Genomic DNA, 19,816 nt, shown 5'->3' with positions numbered 1-19,816 from the left:
CTTTATATAACGCATCGTATGCCTAAAGTCCACCATTTTTTAATTATTTCACATTCTCGAAATTTTTGGACACATGCAGTCCTCCACTAAAAAAATTATATTTCTAAGTTTAAGTGAGTCAGATCTAATATTTTTGGAATTTGGACAAATAACACTTACAGCTTTCAAAATATGTGAAAACCTTGACAAAAATTTATATAGGATGTTCAGATAATGGTACCGAATTTCGCTATCTAAAAACTTCGAAAAATTAACTTTTTCAAATGGCGACCCCCATTTTTCTCTTTACCATTGGATTCTACGTTTCAAATTTCGTTAGTAATCATATAATTCATATATCTTTAGCTTTGTCGGGTTTAATTGTTATATCTGATAACTCGCATCTAAGGTATGTAAGATTTCGACTAAATCGGCAGTATCTAGGTATGGTAAATCATTAGAATCGAAATTTGGAAAAAGGGAAATATATAATTTCATAATCATACTCTTCGAGTTTTGATCACCATCTAATTAATTTTGAGTTTGGTTCTTTTATAGAAAATAACCACCCAAGAGGTTTATGATAGGAAACGATTTTAAATTTCTTTCCAAATAAATAGGGTCGGAAATATTTTGTAGCCCACAATATGGCTAATAACTCTTTTTCTATTACGCCATAATTAACTTCTGCTGGGTTTGTTAATATTTTCTTACAGGTTTCAAAACAATTCATAAACTCATAGTTATGTACTACAGTTTTACCTTTCTTTAAGCAATTAGTCCTAGGTTTCGTTAGTTGAGCAAAGTTTTTAATGAATTTTCGGTAATAACCAATGAGCATAGGAATGATTTGATTTCTTTGGAATTTTTTGGAATTAGAAAATTTTTTATAGCTTAAATTTTCTTGGGGTTCGGTTTTATGCCGTCTGTTGTTATAACATGTCCTAAAAATTCAACGGATTTACGTAGAAATTGGCAGAATTTATGTTATTTAAATTGAATTCTGGTTCTATTTTTTCATTCAATATTTGTTGTTCTATGTTGAATATTTCGAAATCTTCGGCTCGAAATAATTCAGATTTTTGTCTTATGGAGTCAGGATAAAAAGGTACGATTGCGCTTTCGTTTGTAAGGTTTCTTATTTATAGAGGTACTGTTTTGTTTTTTACTTGTAATAAGCTGGGTAGATCAATAATTTGATTGTTTATATAAGACATAAAGAATTTGGTATTTTCTTCTAAATCTCTTTGATTCTTTTTAAAACTACGGAGTTAGCAGGAATTTCAATTTTTTGTAAGTTAAAATGTTTTCTTCAGTAAAGAGGTATTCTGATAGTAGGGCTAATGGAATAACCATTGTTTAGGTCTATATTAAGTTTTAATTTTCTTAAATCGCGTAATCCTAAGGTTCCGTCAAAATAGTCGTGGAAATTATGAAGAATGAATTCTAGTTCTTCTAGAAAATTAAATTCTTTTAGCAGGGGTATTTTTGCTTTGTTTTTTGTTTTCGTATTACCGGTACATGTTACTAAGGTATGGTTCAAGTGAAATATTTTATTTGGGAAATTTTGTTCAGTTATATAAGGTCGTAAGATGGAACTGTGACATCCGGTATCTATAAGTAATTTTAAAGGTAGGTTTGATATTTCAATGTAAGGTAATGTATTAATTTGAAAGCTATTTATGCTTGATACTGATTTGTTTCTGAGGCTGGTATAGGAAAATTTTCGTTATAGTTAAGGTCGGCATTATCATTTGGTATTTCGTATGCATTATCGAAATATTGATAATTGTAATTATCCTCTGGAAAATAAGGAATCAGTTAATAAACAGGATTTTCATAAGAGTTTTCTTCTCAATTGTGTCCATCGTTGACATTGGTAATTTCAGTAGATGTAAATTGATGTTTAAAGGGGTTAGTGAAAAATGGATTTTGTCTAGTGAAGTTTTTTGTCTGAAGAGAAGGTATACTACAAGTTGTAGACATTGGTACAGTTTTACTAATGGGTTTATGGGAATTTTCTGGAGAAAATACATTTTTTGTTCTTCCGAAAACTTTTTGATTTGTAAGGAAATGCTGGTTTACGGGTCTTGACTGAATATTTATTGTTTGGCTTGAGATTCTTGAAGGTGTTTCTAGATTAGTATTGTGGTTTGGTTGACTGCAATAATTGGATTTGTTATGCAATTGAGTGCGGGGATAGTAATGAGAAGGATGTGATGGGTTGTTGATGCATAATCTTTGGTTTTATATTTGTTTGATGATCAAAAGGCTTATTAATATGAGAACGTGAAGTAATTTGTTGTTCAATCAAACTGTGATTGAAAACAAGACTGTTTGCGTCTTCTAGAGTTTTGGAGTTATGGATCATTTAAATTGTACGGAGCTCGCAAGAAACATTTGCCAGCAAAACAGTAAGGGCTGTTGATTCAGCTTGCTCCATTAAAGCAATTTTGGTTTGGAGTGCTAACGTATTATCAGCCTGTGTTTTAATATAAATTTCAGATAATATTTTTAATCTATCAATAAATTCTATTTCGTTTTTATTTCTGCACAAAAAATTAAGTTGTTGCAAAAGTACATTTCTATCTGTTTTATCGCCTTTTTTTCTCTCAGTGCGCTTCTTATATCTACCCATGCTTTTAAATCGGGTCTAAATCAAAAAAAAACTCCGGCTTCATCTACTAATTTGGATGTTATAGATGCAAATACAAAATCTTTCAGACTTGCTGCATACCTATTATAAAACGTATCTACACTATTTATAAAATATTCTATATGTTCACTGCGACCGGTCTTAAGAGTATATGCAATTTCTTTTTTCTAACTTTTGGAACTTCTTCTATATATAATTTAGACAATGTATCTATTAATGATTCGATATTTGACATTCAAACCTAATCTACTCTTGATCAAATTTTACTGCGAGACACGAAAGTAAATTTTAGAAAAGTAGGGAAAAAATTATTTTTCGATATATATCAATACAATTTTACAACAATAAAGGGTTGGAAAGGAGTGTATCACTTACAGTTTTCTTCTGTGTTGCGAATCTTTCTGCCAATTGGATGAAGTTCGGATCTCAGGTGAACAGTTGATACTGACGACTTGCACAGGTTTCAGGAACAATTTTCTTTTACAAACACTGGTACTTGTCTTCTGGGATCTTACTGAGATTGCGCCAATTAAATAACTCAATTCGCCAACTTGTTTTTTTTTAAAAACAATTTATTTAGCAAACTGAGAATTTAATAATTTGAAGTTACAAATAGTTACACTGATCTGACTAACGTACTAGATGAATATCAAATTAAATGAACTAAGAATTCAAAGTTATAAATGGTTACACCAATCTGATTGACGTACTAGACGAATATCAGTTGAATGAACAAAATATTAGTTTCACAGGCTTCTTTATATATTAGTTCTTATCTTACACCATAATAATTCTAAAATTAGAAAAATATATCTATGGTTGATTATTGTCACATTAATAATAATTAACTGAAGATGATACTTCAATGGGGTTGAAGTGAAATTTATAAAACTTACAGACAGACTGAACTTTTCAAAATTTAGAGCAAGATAACTTAAAGAGATTAGAGTTCATAATAATAAATAAGTAATTGATGATGATGTGCGCTGTGTAGAGGGTTGTTTGGATAATTTAACTCTAGCATTCGTTTCAATCGCTTAAAAACAGATAAAATCTTGACGTTTCGCCCTATTGCCGTCATTATCAAAATATATCTCAATAGCTCGGGTACTTATAAGGCCACCTTTGTAGATTTAGGTTAAACTTTGATTGGAATGAAGACTTTTATCCTTGAAACTTCAAAATATAACTATTCTTGTTCATTTTCTTATTTATTTTCAGGTTTCCCTATCTTCTGTGGTATGAAAAAAATTTACTATTTTTAATATTTTCGTTTTGTAACAAAAAGGAAAAATTATGTGAATGTTTTTGACAACGATATGCAAACCAATTCAAATCTACATCAAAGCTTACAATATAATATTATTTAGAAAATACAAATTTTTCTTGCCTCAAATGTAAAAAGGATATGAAATTATAAAAGATTTAGCTGGTATTCGTAAACAAATTCGTTCCGCCAACCTCAATTTGGAAATCTGATGATGTTTCTGCAATATTTTAGGGTTCACTCGCTATCGTATTTCGATGTGGAATTAAACTGAAAACTTAATATTTGTGGTATTTGTTCCCACACTCAGAAAATTGTATAAATACACTAAATACCCAAATTTATAACAGCATTTATTCCAAGAAGACTAATAAATGGAATATACGTTGTGTGGTTTACTCTGTAACAGTTGTACGAACCGAGTTGAAGTTAACAGATGAGAGAACTTTTTATAAATAGATACAAATTTTATGAAAATCTGTTTACACAAAATGAGAATTATTAGCTAAATTGAAAGCATATCAAAGATAAAACCTTATTAAGAATAAAAAAATGTTGTCCAAACAAGTAGTAGTTAGAAATTTTTAATAAAAAATTAATACAATACATTACTTTAAATTCAAGATCAGTAACTTGAAAGGTGCTCATGTTTTACAGCAAAACACTAAATTTCTATTATCCTTTTTATTTTTGTTGATAAAATATCAAGTAAATAATGTATGTCCTACAGATCTACAAACTCGCAAATATTATCATAAGCTTCTTATATTTAATTGCAGTCTTTTTAGAGATTTTTGCCATGAAGTTTGGAAATTTTTAATGTGGCACCTTCGCCTCTAGTTTGTATGTACATTGCAAAAATTTTTATCCATTCATGGACTCTCACAAGAAGTAATTAATTTTTGTCCCCCTCTATTCCAACAATTTCTTTAAAAATTAGAAACTTAGATTATGCATTAACCCATAAAAAAGTAAAACCCATATTTGTCCATCTAATTCTAACAATTTTTTGTGAATGCTTACTCAATGGATTATTATATTTAAATTTTCATTAGAAATATTACTGAGCTGGCTCAATCATACCCCATAGCTCCCCAAACCATAACGCCGACCGCAATCGAATAATGATTCTTCACGTCACCTCCTCACCCTTGCTCAACTATCGTGTATCCTTAAACAAAAGCGAGATTCACCACTGAAAGCGACCTGATTCCATTCCGGATCTCACCGTAATATAACGGACGGCTACCATGATGTTCAACTGTAAGGCACAGCACCCAGTGTGTGCGGTTGGAACCAAAGAACCAAAATTTTAACGAATTACTGTACGCATACCAATCACAATTTCATGCTCATCGTCCACTTTGTACAGAGCCATAGACGTCACCAACTCCATTATAGAGAGAGAGAAATGCTTCATTGTCAGAAAATACAATTTGTAGACAAAAACTTGTAAAAACTAAAAAACAAACATAAAAATGACTAAATAAAGATATTCCGTAAAGATCTGTTGGTGTCTGCTGAAAACAACCTTTCTCAAAGTTACTTAGCTAGAACAAGTGGCGAATTATCTACAGACATTTTGCTTGACCTTACAAAAAAGTAATTTGGAAATAATACAATTGACATGGTTAATTTTTGAAAGCTTAGTGCCACTGTTCATTAATACCACCTAAGCATTCAATCATTATATAGGCTCACATTTTTTTATATTTATATAAAATACACCATTATGTACCGATATTTTTATACAGATTAGGCAAACTATACTACTAATTTATTATGAAGTGCATTAGCGAAGTAATACACTATCATTCAAACAAATTTACGAAACTCAAGAGATCTCTTATGTATTAATAAATTAAATCCAAATTCTCAAACGTATTTTAGAATAACGATTAGTCTACGGAATATATCCTTCTTTGTAAATTTTATTTTCGAGTACAAGTTTTCCTACTTTATTGTCAGGCATTATTCATCATGATGGCGTTCCTGCAGAGGGATCTGTTGTTTTATGCATGAGAACAATCGCGCGACAGGTAACTATTGAACTAGCGTATACTATACGTTTCTGAGGACTCAGAGAAGATATCGCATCATCATGCGAGTCAGTTTAGGTTTGTAAATTTTACTCGTTTTTCAATCACATCATGGATTCACGTATTGCCGAAAATACTTTCAATTTGAGCGACATATCAGATTCAATCGATAGTATTTTCGAAAAGAATTTGTACAATTTTGTAGAAAATATACTAAATTTCATTTGATTCTTTCGATCAAAGTTTCCATTATGCCGAGGATACCGTACTTATGGCTCATAGTAAAAATGATCTACATAGATATTGATTAAATATATTCATCTGCATTTGACAATATCGGCCGAGACAACTAACTACATAATAACATTACCGAAGTCAATTAAGTGCAAACTGCAAGTTGAAAGTGAATCTATCCCACAGAAAATATTTTTTTAATAATTGGAAATAAAGATCTCATTTTGTGATGCATTTAAGGAAAGTAACTGTAGTCAAATCAATCATTTACATGAAAATAAGACCAGCTATTACATACATGACTAAAACGGAAGGCAGCTACTAGAAACAAACGGAATGAAAATATGAACATAAAATAGGGTATAAAATATTAATAAATGCTGGATATGTAAATTTAATAGACTAAGAACATCAGCCAAATGGATAAGAAAAAAATAGTGATGATTGCACACGACAAATTTCCATTAGTACTTAGGAATTTGTAATGCCAACAAAAACATTAAAGCAAAAAGAAGAAACAGGTCATGCACCTAGGCTTTGATAATATCAGAAATAATTAGCCATTTTTCTTATACATATCACAATGATTGAACCAATTTTTGTTATAATAATAGAATGTATGTGTATCCTCTTTTCGAAATTAATGAAGATTTTTACTCCATAATATAATCATATGTAGTGACTTGAGAGTCAAGATGTCAAATAATTATATAAACCAAGAAATGAATTATATTAAGTACCCTAAAAAACCATTTATTTTAAAGTTACTAGAGTGTTGCAAAATACTATCTTTGTAATGATATAATCATATACAAATAAACTCAAAACTCAATTTATCAATTACATTCTCCAGAAAGACTCAATTTATTTTCTCTTTTTTCCTCTTATAATCATACTTCGCTAAAAAGCTTGGTTAGGCCGATTTGCCGAGGAATATAAATGAGAAAGCAGAAAGGGTTAAGTGGTTGATTTTATGTTTGAAAGACAACTTGAGATACAATTAATCATATATTTCTTGTCACTCCATTTCGTACAGAAGCCACTAATCTAGATAGAGCTTTATCTGCTAACGGACTGCTTAATCCAGTCATGAATCATCCTTTCTGTTCTTTTCTCAACATAAAAACAATTGGACGTAATTAGCCTTCACTGTATACAAATTAAAATTTGTCAGATCATTATAAGCTTGACTCAGATATGATAATTCCTTCAAATAACTTATTTCTTTGTCCTGAACAACAAGTTACGAGATATTCTAGATTAACAAAAACAGATACAAGCAATATCCAACCAATTTATTTTCGATGTACTTCAAATTGTTTCCTCCAAATGAAATTGTTACATATTTACAGATTATTAAACTTTGTTGCTTTTTATCACCACTGATACATTCTATTCCACTGTTCCAAAATCACTTGTTCAATTTCCCTCATTGATAAATCTCTTATATTTATTCAATAAGTATACAGGGTATAGCAAAAATGTAAATCGTGTATCCAGCTTGTATATTTTGGGGACAAAAACAACTTACCTCAGTGCCAATGTGCTCACAAAAAAGTAACAGTCAAGTTACCAAATGCAAATTGAGTGTTCAAATATTTTTAAACTTATTGGACAGAATTGAAATTGACTATTGTCTTTTTTACGATTTCTGTATCTTCAATCACAGAATCTTTGACACTGTGAGAATTTCATGATTTTTTGTGTACCTATGCTACGATTTACGATTCTTTTGGGAACTATTAATTACTATTTTTTATATATTACTTTTTGGAACTTTTTACTTTTTGGCACTCCATTTATTATCAAGGTGAGGTGACCTCTATTTTATTATGCTTCAAGTTTCTAGAAACAATAATTTTTTTTGATAATCCTATAAAGGCTTTGTTGATCTTAATTATATACCAATATCCATTTTTCTATTTAGTTCAAAATCCTTTTTCAAATGTCTACAATTTTTTGGATGCACCATTGTACTGCGTTAAATTCATTGTGTTATTTGTGACCACAGAAAATAATATGAAGAACTTTAAAAAGGTATAAATGCATTGAAGGAGGAGAAACGTATAGTTGAAGTTATGAGATGTGACCACTTTTTGACAGTGTGAGCCATATTTTCTGGTATTGTCAATATTTTACATTAAAATGTTTTCCATGGGAATCCAGTTCTTTTTATAAGTTGCTTAGGACAATATTTTTTATTGTGCAGACAAAAAATTTGTAGTCCTTTAAAAAAAGTTGTAATCCTTTAAAAAGAAAGATCATCTCGTACATTCATTGGAAACCCGACATTTGTAAAAATGTAAGATTAACTAAAAATTTCTAGGACTTACGAAAAAGATAATAAATCAGAAACTTAATGTTGATAGAAAATTCTAGAAAATATACATTGAGCTTGGAGAATAATAACCATAAATTATGTTGCGCCCTTTTGTAAAAGGACATCCATATATACGGCATCATATTAATTTAGCATAAATTGGATTAGTTAAGGTCCTTGTTATTTAACTATAATTGAAAACCTACATAACTCAGAAGCTCTGAAGTTAACATTATCGTTATCTCAATTGAATACAAATATGCGCCACTGAATCTTTTGTCCCTAAAAAAGAATGAAACGTGAAAGAGAAAATAAAACGAACCATTATAATAGTATAAACTACAAACCATGCACAATGAGAATCAATTTGGAAAACATTTAATATTTATAGGACATTAAAATATTTGTTGGTGTACAGAAAGAAACATTCGGATAAAAGAGTTACAGTTCATGCCAAACCATTTTAAAGACATAAGGTAGTGTAGTGAAATTTCGATTTAAATTTATTCACTATCACATAACTATTTTATAGGGTGTGTAAAATTGTCCATAACTGCTAAATATAACGTTAGTTTTCTTGCCAATTGAAACAGAAAGTTAAATGTAGATTAGCTTATCTGGATATTTAAACAACTTGTGTGCATTATAATTTCATGAGAACCGAACATTCGATATTTTGAACAACAACAATTGGCAAAATTGTCGATAATGGGCGGATAAGAAAATATATTCAACGTCCATTGACAGGGATTGTAGGAGATCAACTTATGAGACTAAAATTTTTCATCTAAATTCTGAATGTATTACAATATTTGGAATTTTTGCAAGAAGAATGAGTGCCGCAATTGACACTAACTCTATAGATGCTAATGTGTGAAGTAGACACATCTGATTTTATCAATATTGCTTGCTTTTCCATTTTGCAACATCTGCTTGTGACTATTTCGATGCTGGTAGGTAAATAAGGAATATATTGAAACCGTTGAAATAATAAAATTTCAAAAAAAAATTATTATTGTTATACATTTATACATATTTCTTATACTGTACTCGGAAAATATATTAAAGTTAGTCTACTTTGATGTTTCATTCGTTCCTAATAAGAAAACTCTCAAACTCTAGCTGACAAAAACTTCGTTATAATTCAGATTTATATGTACGAGGATATACTGGAAAATTCTTAGCCTACTATAGACTTTCTAAAAAAAATTTTTCTTCTTGCTCTGCAAACCAGACCCTCACAGCTTTTATTACCTACTCGTTGGAAGAAAGATTACGACCTTTTAAACTTTTTTTTCAGTTGAGAAAAGAGATGATGTTATTCTACCTTTATCCAAAAAATCAAAACGTGCGCTGGTGACCGGCATGTCTTTCTACAATTGACAACTTGCAAGCGTCTACCCGCAAAAACTACTACTTCAGTTCGTATGGTAGTTGTGACTTGTATGTTGACCGGTATATTTGATACAGAAAGGTTCATAATTAAAGATTGGGAAGGATTCGAAATTCGAATATTCGAATACAGTAATATGCGGAATTAATATTTTGTAAAGTTGTTTAATATTTCTGTAATTTTATTTAAGGAAATTCGACCTTACTATCGTATTAATATCAGACAAATATAACCGTCTTGGAGACAATTACTTTGTTATGTACTCGTTTGCTGTTTCTTTTGTTAAATTATACCCAATTCATCTTATTAACCTTGTGGCTTAGAATTGCTTGTTTCTTCAAATGTTGTCCGAATACGGTTGCTGGTCTAATGCAATATATCTCAAATTGCTGTTCACCGTTTTTCCTTCTGGTGACGTTTTATTTCTTTACGGTACTTGGTTACTCTTTTATTAAGTCCTGTATCTGTCTAGTCTCGAGGATGAATGGCTTTGTGTTAATAACATAAATAAGAACCGTGCATGACAGTGGCGTTCGTGACCATATAATTTTAGAAAAACTCAGCTAAATTGAATTAATCTATCTTTTGCAGATTTCAAATGTGACTATTGTTCTCACCGGATAATGGTTTTTGTTTACCAAAACCAAAATGTCAATCCTAGTTTTATGGACAGGAAAATAACAATAACAGTTCATTTTTCTATATGTTGTACTACGAGCTATAAATCCAGAAAAATATTCAATCTCTCCTTCAAAAAGTGTGAAAACTTTGTCATGGAAATATATTTTCTACTAAGCAGAGATGATCAGCAGACATCATCTTTCTGACAATATTATAATCATACCTCGAAATAAATGAGTGATTCAATTGAAACTTTGTGATGAGTTTTAGTTGATTTGCATAAATATGATATATCCCCGATTTTTTAGGAAAATCTTGCCAATAAGTATTTTGTTCAAAGCTAGTTATACGTATAAAATAACCGTGTTTGATCAATGGTTCACCTGACTTATTATTTCACAACTTGGTTTCTACCTCCATAAAGAATTATTACCTCCGTTTCGTCAGATGATATTGTTAAGCCCAAAGTTTCAATAGCATATACTGCACCCATCAAAGCTGTTCTCGCATCATTCATAAGCTACTCTTACTGTGTACTGTAATTATAACTGCAATAGCACCTTCAGCCGCATCATTTCTGGTCTCCCACAATTATTGCTCTATCAAATAGATAATTGGGAATAATCTTCGTGGCAAAGTCAAAATAATGTTACGTTCAAATAAATTTTCATACGAAGTTTTTGTTTATAGGCTTATAGGTAGATTAATTTTTAGAATTCAATTTTGAAATTTAGCCAATATACAAGTTGATCCTATTAAAATGACAGATTTTCAGACACTGGATACACGACATCGGTCATTACAACTTTATAATATTCCAGTGTATAGGTCTCTAAATAAAGTTTTTGATCTCTCCTTTTTGGTTATTCGTTTTTTATCTCCCATTAACACAAAGAAAGCTTCTTTTTCTACAAGTTTTCGTTTTCGTTTTCGAAAATTTATAAACCTTTACCAAAATTATATTTGCCTTTGTCTAATTCCGGAATTTACTATATACATCGGTTCGTTACTCATTTATGTTACCTCTATATATCAGTATCCAGCATTTGAATTTACTCTATAATAATTGTATCATTCAAAGGTGTCCTTCTTACAATTTTATCGATGCCGTTACTGGCTGCTATAAAAAACCTTTAACGTTACTCCAGTTACATAAAAATTTATTAATTTTCTCGGTTCTTAAATTAAGCCACAGAAAAACATCTTAAGACGGATATTTTGGGGTGAGTAAACTTGTGTAATGTGCTTTTCGTCAATATATATCATTGTAAACAAAACTGCTGGATGTTGTTTTAAATCATTTTTTTCGATAGATTCTAAATCTAGTCCCAGAATTCTAATCCTTCAAGTTTTATATCAATGTTCACTTTACAAATGTGAATTTACTTTTCCTATATTCGCCACAATCATTGTATCGCTGGACTAAGTGTATTGACTTAAGAAATGAAAAAAATATAAAAAAATTTCTGTCCTATGTTAGGTCAAAAATTGACCTCGTAACGTTGTGTGAAATCAATTTTTATCTTAAATAAATTCGTGGTACGGTATAAGTTTTTTTCTGTGAAAAATAGACTGGTATCAAGAGGCATCCTCAATGTTGTTGGAAATCAATTTTTTTGAAACTAAGATTTGATATATCCACCCATTTCCCCACAGAGTCGCCAATTATCTTTAGAAACTCTTTTTCCAAATCAAAAATATATATTTTTTTTGTTTATAGATATTGATTAATGTATCTTGCAATAAGTAGCTCGGTTGCCGATTGTTAATTTCTTAAATATATTTGGTGTGGATTTAAGTTGTGTGCAATCAACCCGTAATTCCTATGTCAAATGTTGATTGATTGAAAAGCGCACAAGGTACAACAAGTCTATTTCATATTCAAAAAAATTATAAGTGAATGAATAAATAGTTGAATATTATGGAAATTTTGACAAACCGAAAATTTCAATTATATATTTGTATGTATACGAGTTAAAACTATCTGTATATGCCAAAAAATCATGAAAATTTCTACGTTTGGGTTTTCAGATACGATATTATGACTAAAATATTTTCAAAGATGGCCGACTTCCGGTCCTACCGGCTGTAACTTTCCTAATTTGAATAGTACATTTTTGAAATCTATGAAAAATTTTAGTATACACTTTTGTTCGAAAAGTTTTTTCGAAAAATGCATACTTTTTAGGTTATTAATTTTTTTGTAGAAAATTTGACCGTTACAGACCCTTATAAATTCCGAGGATACCCTTAAAATGAAATTAAAATTAAAATGAAAATGGTTTCTATTTGGTTGTCTTTAGCAGAGTTCGTCATATTTGAATCTATATTGAATAAATTCTCTATTTTATGTATAAAAAGTGTTCAAAATTCAACTTTATTTTTTAAATAAAACTACCCGGTTTTTTCTATTTTAATGCATTCAGGGGTAAAAAATGAGGCAATTCATGCATACTTTCATATACCTAAACCTTACCGTTATCCAGATATTAAATGATTTCTGTAGATTCTTAGATATGCAGGTGTGGTCTAAATTTTATTTATTAAAATAAGAACGAGCTATTTTCACGATTTTCAAAAATATCAACTATTGACTAATGGCAGTTAAATAAGTGTCATTTATTACAAAACCTACTAAAAGTATACATGAAAAATTAAAAAAAGAGAATAATAATTTAAAACCTCAAATATCTCGGAAACGACTAAAAGTTGGAATAGGATTAGTAAATACAATTTGATTTGATTTTTTTCACAGACCTTGATAAAGATAAGAACAAGAAACATACTTTTTGATTTCTTAGTGCTTGTATCAACAGGTCAAAATAACATTTAGACCACACCTGCATCTCTAAAAATTTATAAAAAACATTCAATATCTGGATAAGGGTAAGGTTTAGGTATAGGAAAGTATACATGAATTTGCCTTATTTTTTACTCCTAAACGCATTAAATTAGAAAAAACCGGATGGTTCTATTTGGAAAAATTTGATATTTATGAAGTTAAGCTTTGAAAACTTTTTATACACACCGTGTTTAAAATGGAAAACTTTTCAACATACGTTCATTCAAAATACGTCTCACCCTGATAAAAACATCCGAATAAAAACTATTTTCATATCTTCAAGGGTATCCTCGTTAAAAATTAATTTATAAGGGTCTGCAACGGTCAACTTTTTTACCAAAAAAATTAAAAACTCAAAAAGTATGCATTTTTCGAAAAAACTTTTCAGAGAAAAGTATACTAAAATTTTATGTAGATTTCAAAAATGTATTAATATACAGAGTGTTCTGTTCAAAATAACAAAGTTACATTTTACTTCCGGTAGAACAGGAAGTCGGCCATATTTGAAAATATTTTAGTTGAAAAAATCGTAAACCCAAACGTAGAAGTTTTCATGATTTTACTATAAGTATTTTGCCATATACAGATAGTTTTAACTTGTCGTGTATATATATTATGTATTTGTATGATATAACTAGAATAACACAAATATCAAATAACCTTAAATGCTGCAGTTCTATTAAATTTTTGAAATCTGATACTATTAGGGGCTCCGACCTTTTACATTTGTTTTTGCCTCTATTCAGTTTACAGTTTTTGAGAACCAGCCAATTTCTTTGAAAGCTTCCAGAACGACGCATAACAGATAACATGTGTAACTGATCTCTTAATAATGTAGTGGTGCGGCGGACTAAGTTATGCAGTGGCAGAATAAGAAGTCTACGTAATATGTATATTTACGTTTCTACACGAAGTCGGGACATTTATAAACAATCAATTGGAGACAAAAATTGGTCAAAAATATGTGTTTTTGATAAACAATACAGTCAAGATATGACGTAATTGATATTTTCTTTGATTCGTTAAAATTCAAAGTAATATAATATATGGTCATATCTTCTCTTCTGTCATGTCCGTGATAGAATGTAGGCAATCTACATTCACCTCTGTTGTGCCACCACCCAGTTTATAGACGGCTTACGCGGATAAGACAAGGTTGAGTTAATTTTGTATTTACGCTTTAGAACCCTAGATTGGACTGCCAGCATAAGTAGACATAAAGTTGGAGGAAATGAGGCGAAACTACATTATTTTGATATGGTAGGACAGCCTGTTCTGGTTGCAATTCCATTATCATTGTACAAAAAAAATAAGAATCCATTGTGCTGCGTTTGTGCTATTTTTGGGTTTTCGATAAGTCTATCCATTACTGATTATACTGATAGATTGTTTGAAGAAGTTTTGATAATAACTATATTTCACCATACGTGTCGATAAATATGATGCATTTATTCTTATAAATATTTGAAATGTTCCTCAATATAGCTCCTGGATATAAACAATACTGAATCAATGATTTGATATTTTACATGTAATATCGTAATTGGTAATTTTTGTATGCAATCTTTTGTTTTCAAATATTCCTTATTAATAAATAGCAGGTAACCTGCTTTGTTGTGGTTGTTTTTAAATTTCACTAGAATAATGATGCCAAGATAAACATAATGAAATGGAACTCCTAAGAAGTATAGGATGGAAAGCAAAGTAGAACAAATGTAGAAATAAAAAGATAACAAATAACAAAACAGAGCTGATAATAAGAAATGGGAAGAAAGTAAAATTTGTATAGACAGACCCTGGAATGAAAGAAAACAGACAGACTTACAAGTAAAGTGATGGAAGCAGGAAGTACTATGAAGAAAAGAAAGAAAACAAGTAACATTGACGTCAACCACCCAAATTTAGTTCTTCGGCTGTCTTCTCTATTTACGAGAGATATAGGGAACCTACAGCTTATCTACGAATCTGAATATCTATGTAGAACGGCTAAACTAAACAAATGCCACGCCAAATTTTTCATTTCTCAATATTGTGCAGTCTTGCTCTAGTTGAGAATTACTCCATTTGACTAGTTAATGCTCATATTATTTACCTAATTTATCGTGTTTAGCATAGCAGAGAGTATATACTATCATATATTATATTTTCTCCATTATCTTATTTTCCACGGTTTGAATTTCAACTGATTTTATTTCCCAGTTTTTCATATAATTCTTATACTCAGCGATCAGAGTGAGTGAAAAATCAATATTTTATGGGATATTCAACACATGTGGTGAATTTAAGAACTTAATTTGTGTCTGTCGGTATTCTGAGAATATAATAATGACGCTCTACCGGACTGACTGACCCTTTTCCCAATACTTTTCAAACCGTATAAAGCGTATGCTTTGAAACATGAGCAGCAGTTCCTACACATTCTTGTACAAATATACAATACAACTAGACATTTTCATTATATATCATAATTCATCTCATATTTGTGGTTTTCCAAACCAATTTAAACATACATTTGTGTGGTGGAAGTATTTTTATCTATTTATTATAAGTACACTTTCTTTAATTTATTTTCACCAAGAATAATAGGGACACATCCCATTTTTAATCAACAATTTTCTGCATAGATCTGACCACATTAATTTAAGTTACAATGAATAATATATCGTTCTATCAAAGCACAGTTCAACAGAAGCTTCTTCAGAAGTATTCTAGACGATTAGAAGTTAATGGATTATTACTCTTCATAACAATATATTTTAACACAATTATAAAGTGGATAAGAGAAATATGATCGTAGATAGAGTCGAAATCATTTGTTGACAGAAAAAAAGCCATTAGTGGTAGATTTTCGACTAAAAGAAACTGAAGACCAGGCAGCTTCCAGATTTGGACGAAATAAAAAGTTCTCTTAGAGAATTTTTGGATGGATAGATAGAGCTTTTCTTACACGCCGAAAAATGAAGAACCGAAAACCATGTGTTAAATTCTCTGAACCAATATCTTAGTTTTCAATTTTAACATAATTTATATAAATCTCTTTGAATAATAATATATTTTCTAGTAACAAATTTATGCGTAGATGAAGAGCTAAAGTTCCCAAGATCCCGAGTTTATAACCCTAGGTACTTACGCTAGCTAGCTATGCTTTTTCTCTGTTGTTTGGAAATCCGAAAATGCATGGATATGCCTTAAATATAATTTTCTATAAAATGAACAGGTTTAGGTATCACTATAAAACATTATTTTTAAAAGTGAATATTGTTAACGACAACTCTTACGTGTATACTTTCCAATGCGCACATTTTCTAAAAAAAATATGATACTGCTGACAGAACGAAACAGGAGAGTGAACTGTTCGAAGCGTTCTGCCCAGGTCCGTATCAGAAAAAGTACTCGGAAAAATAGATATTCAAACTGTGTGCTAGTCGTGCATTGATAAGGATTAAGAAATTATTGAATAACTAGTTTGGAAAAAGAAGCTAGGTATTATTATAGCTTTACTTACAACTTTTGATACATTTTTAAATAGTTGAACTGACGATAAACTAATGGATATACGGTCTAGGGTAGAAAATTTAGAGAATTGTGGGGAGACTTTGATCAAATACAAGATGAAATCAATGTGCTGGACGAATCAAATGAGAATGAGAAACTACAAGAAAGATTAGCTTTTTAGGAAATCTTACAAGTTTATAGCCTCTCTAAAATCTACACGAAGAAAACAGGTTTAATCAAATGATAATGTTGTAAACTAAGATCATAATAATAGTTCATACAAAATACGTTAGACTAACTCCATTAGACATTTCAATCTTCAATGATAGTTATCAACAATAATTAGAGTTTGAGAATAGTTGTTGATGTGCGGTTATAGAGAATTTTGATGATAAATGGATGTATGAGCTTGTGTTTGGAGCTCTTAAAAATAAAAAATTAGTTGCAAGTGATTTCACTGAAACCATTTATTTTTATCGTGAAATAATTTATGCAAGCAATTCAGAATTGAAAAATTATCAAATTGCATTAAGAGGAATTTGTGATCAATAAGTATGTTAGGTTATCTGGTTAAGTCAGGCATGGGGAAACTACGGCCCGCGGACCATCTCCGGCCCGCAAAGCGTTGAAATCCGGCCCGCGACCATCAAACAAAAATCAAGTACAGCGTTCTTATTATCAGAAATTACATTTTTATCAATTGGCAGTAATGGCAGTGCACGTCGCACATAAAACAACATATGCGAGCGCAGACAGGGATATGAGCGAAAACCGAAAATGAAGCTCGAGTAGGTGCGTCTGTCGTCAAACGCACTACCCATTTGAAGCAACTATTTCTGAACACCAGCAAATTGCTATTTTATCTATCTAGGACACAATACCCAAATATAGTTGTCCACGCCCAGAAAATAATGGCTATGTTTGGTACAAGCTATTTGTGCGGACAAACGTTTTCAATAATGAAACTAAGAAAAAATTTTCTTCGTAATAGGCTTTCGGATGACCTCCTTTTTCCATTGTTAACAATTCAGCATCATAAATGGAACCGGCTTATGATGAAGTCATGCAGAAACAAAAACAGTTCCACATGTTACATGTTCCCACAAAGACCAGCGCTCCTCAACCTTTTACTTCGCGGCTAACTTGAGTTCAATTAATTGCAATTGAAAATGTTATTTTTTAATATTTCACAATAAATTAGTGCTTCAGAAAAATTAAAGTAATACTTTTATTTTAGTAAATAATGTAATGCTACAACTTGGCCCGCTATATATTTCGTTAACAAAAATTGGCACGCGAAGAAAAAAGTTTCCCCATCCCTGGGTTAAGTAGTGGAATGCTTTACTATTTTACATATTGACAAAAAAATCAATTATCGCACAAAAAGGATTGGATGTAAATGGAAAGACGCAGTTAATAAATTTTCTTCAATACAGGAATTCATATCATGGCGTTCATAGATTACAAGCGGAAGATGACATGACAAAAACATTAGGGCTATACTGGAATTCCAAGGTTAAGGTATAAAATTGATTTTTCGAATTATTTAGAGGTAATTTAAATTCTTTTCACCAGTCTCACAAATATTTGATCCTCTTGGATCAATTGGGCTAGAAATGATCAAGGCTAAACTAATAAGGCAAAGAACATAGCAACTAAAGTTGAATTTGGAGAAGTCCACTGACTTACATTCTAGATTTAGTGGAAACTTATACTGGTAGACAAGTTTTATATCCATTTTCAATTAAGATTCAGTAAGATTGCCTTAGCGATGCATCAGTTGATGGTGCTGTACTGTATATTTGTAAAGAAAATACTTTTTTTGGTATATATATTATGCGCTAAATCAAGAGCTTTAAACCATATCACTGCCAAGATTGGAGTAGAATGGACAACATTTGTTAAAAATAGTATATCCGAGACACAAATGCATACTAACAAATACAGTTGGCATCATGTTCTTTTTATGATGATGCAGCTGACATATCTCAGGGACTGGAACAATTGTCACTAAATTCTTTGTAAATTTTAGTGAAAAGGGTTATAATTTGAAAAATCTTCATGTCCCAATACATGGTCATTCTGTCATTGAAGTGTTACCTGACAAGAAATCGGTTAATATATCATTAGTAACCATAAAACAACTTAAAAATGAAAAACTGCACAAAATGTCACGTCTTTTCAGGTGATTAAGAAATTAAAACTACTTCACAGATCTAAAACGCCTATCCCATAGATTCACCTTTATCGATAATCTAGAGCATATTCAAAAATCGATCTTTATGCCAGAAGCATCCATTCATACTCACTAGAAATTTTCCATTGACTAAACTTATACTATCATTATATCACCATAGTTGTTTATACTGAGGTTAACAATCGTTACTATTAATAATTTGTTTCAAATATTGGATATTGTCTGGATGTATCATAACTAGGAATGTTTACACAAATATACTACTTGTTTACGTTCAAAACCTAACATGGTAACGTAGATTATGGAGTACCTTTTAATTTGTGAACAAGTCTCTAGCGGAATTCTAAGACAGTTTAATATTATATATATATATATATATATATATATATATATATATATATATATATATATATATATATATATATTTGTTTTTCCACTAGAAGAACACTTATTTAATTGAACTAACTTTGTCGGTGCTAATAATCATTTGAAAGTGTTCTACTCTTATGAAAAATTATTACAAAAGTTCAAAATTTTTCTGACCAGGAAATCAATGACATTTTATGCCTACCTATTCACGTTTTTTCGCGGAATATCTGTGGATGAAATTTGAAAACCGTTGAGTTTATCAATGAAAAGACGGGATATTTCCAATTTTCAGTTAGAATTTTTTTGTTGTATGTAGTTTAGTGTTACAAATTTGTTAAACATCTCTAAAGCGGTAGTTCTTTCTAAATTAACTGTTCATCTGATATTATATTATATTATTTAAT

The 19,816-nt window shown here is 30.3% G+C and overlaps 1 protein-coding gene across 1 annotated transcript in view; it reads right to left on the bottom strand.

The window, feature by feature from the left end:
• Positions 1-16,642, bottom strand: part of LOC130892378 (polyadenylate-binding protein 1-like) — a 52,065-nt gene extending 35,423 nt beyond the window's left edge. The window contains exon 1 of the mRNA XM_057797791.1: positions 16,482-16,642. The gene's annotated coding sequence lies outside the window, so the exon portion shown is untranslated. The remainder of the gene's footprint in view (positions 1-16,481) is intronic.
• Between the last annotated feature and the right edge of the window lie 3,174 nt (positions 16,643-19,816).

The sequence above is a fragment of the Diorhabda carinulata genome, chromosome 1 (genome assembly GCF_026250575.1).
Source record: "Diorhabda carinulata isolate Delta chromosome 1, icDioCari1.1, whole genome shotgun sequence".
NCBI lineage: Eukaryota > Metazoa > Arthropoda > Insecta > Coleoptera > Chrysomelidae > Diorhabda > Diorhabda carinulata.
This window is presented reverse-complemented; position numbering and strand designations above follow the sequence as displayed.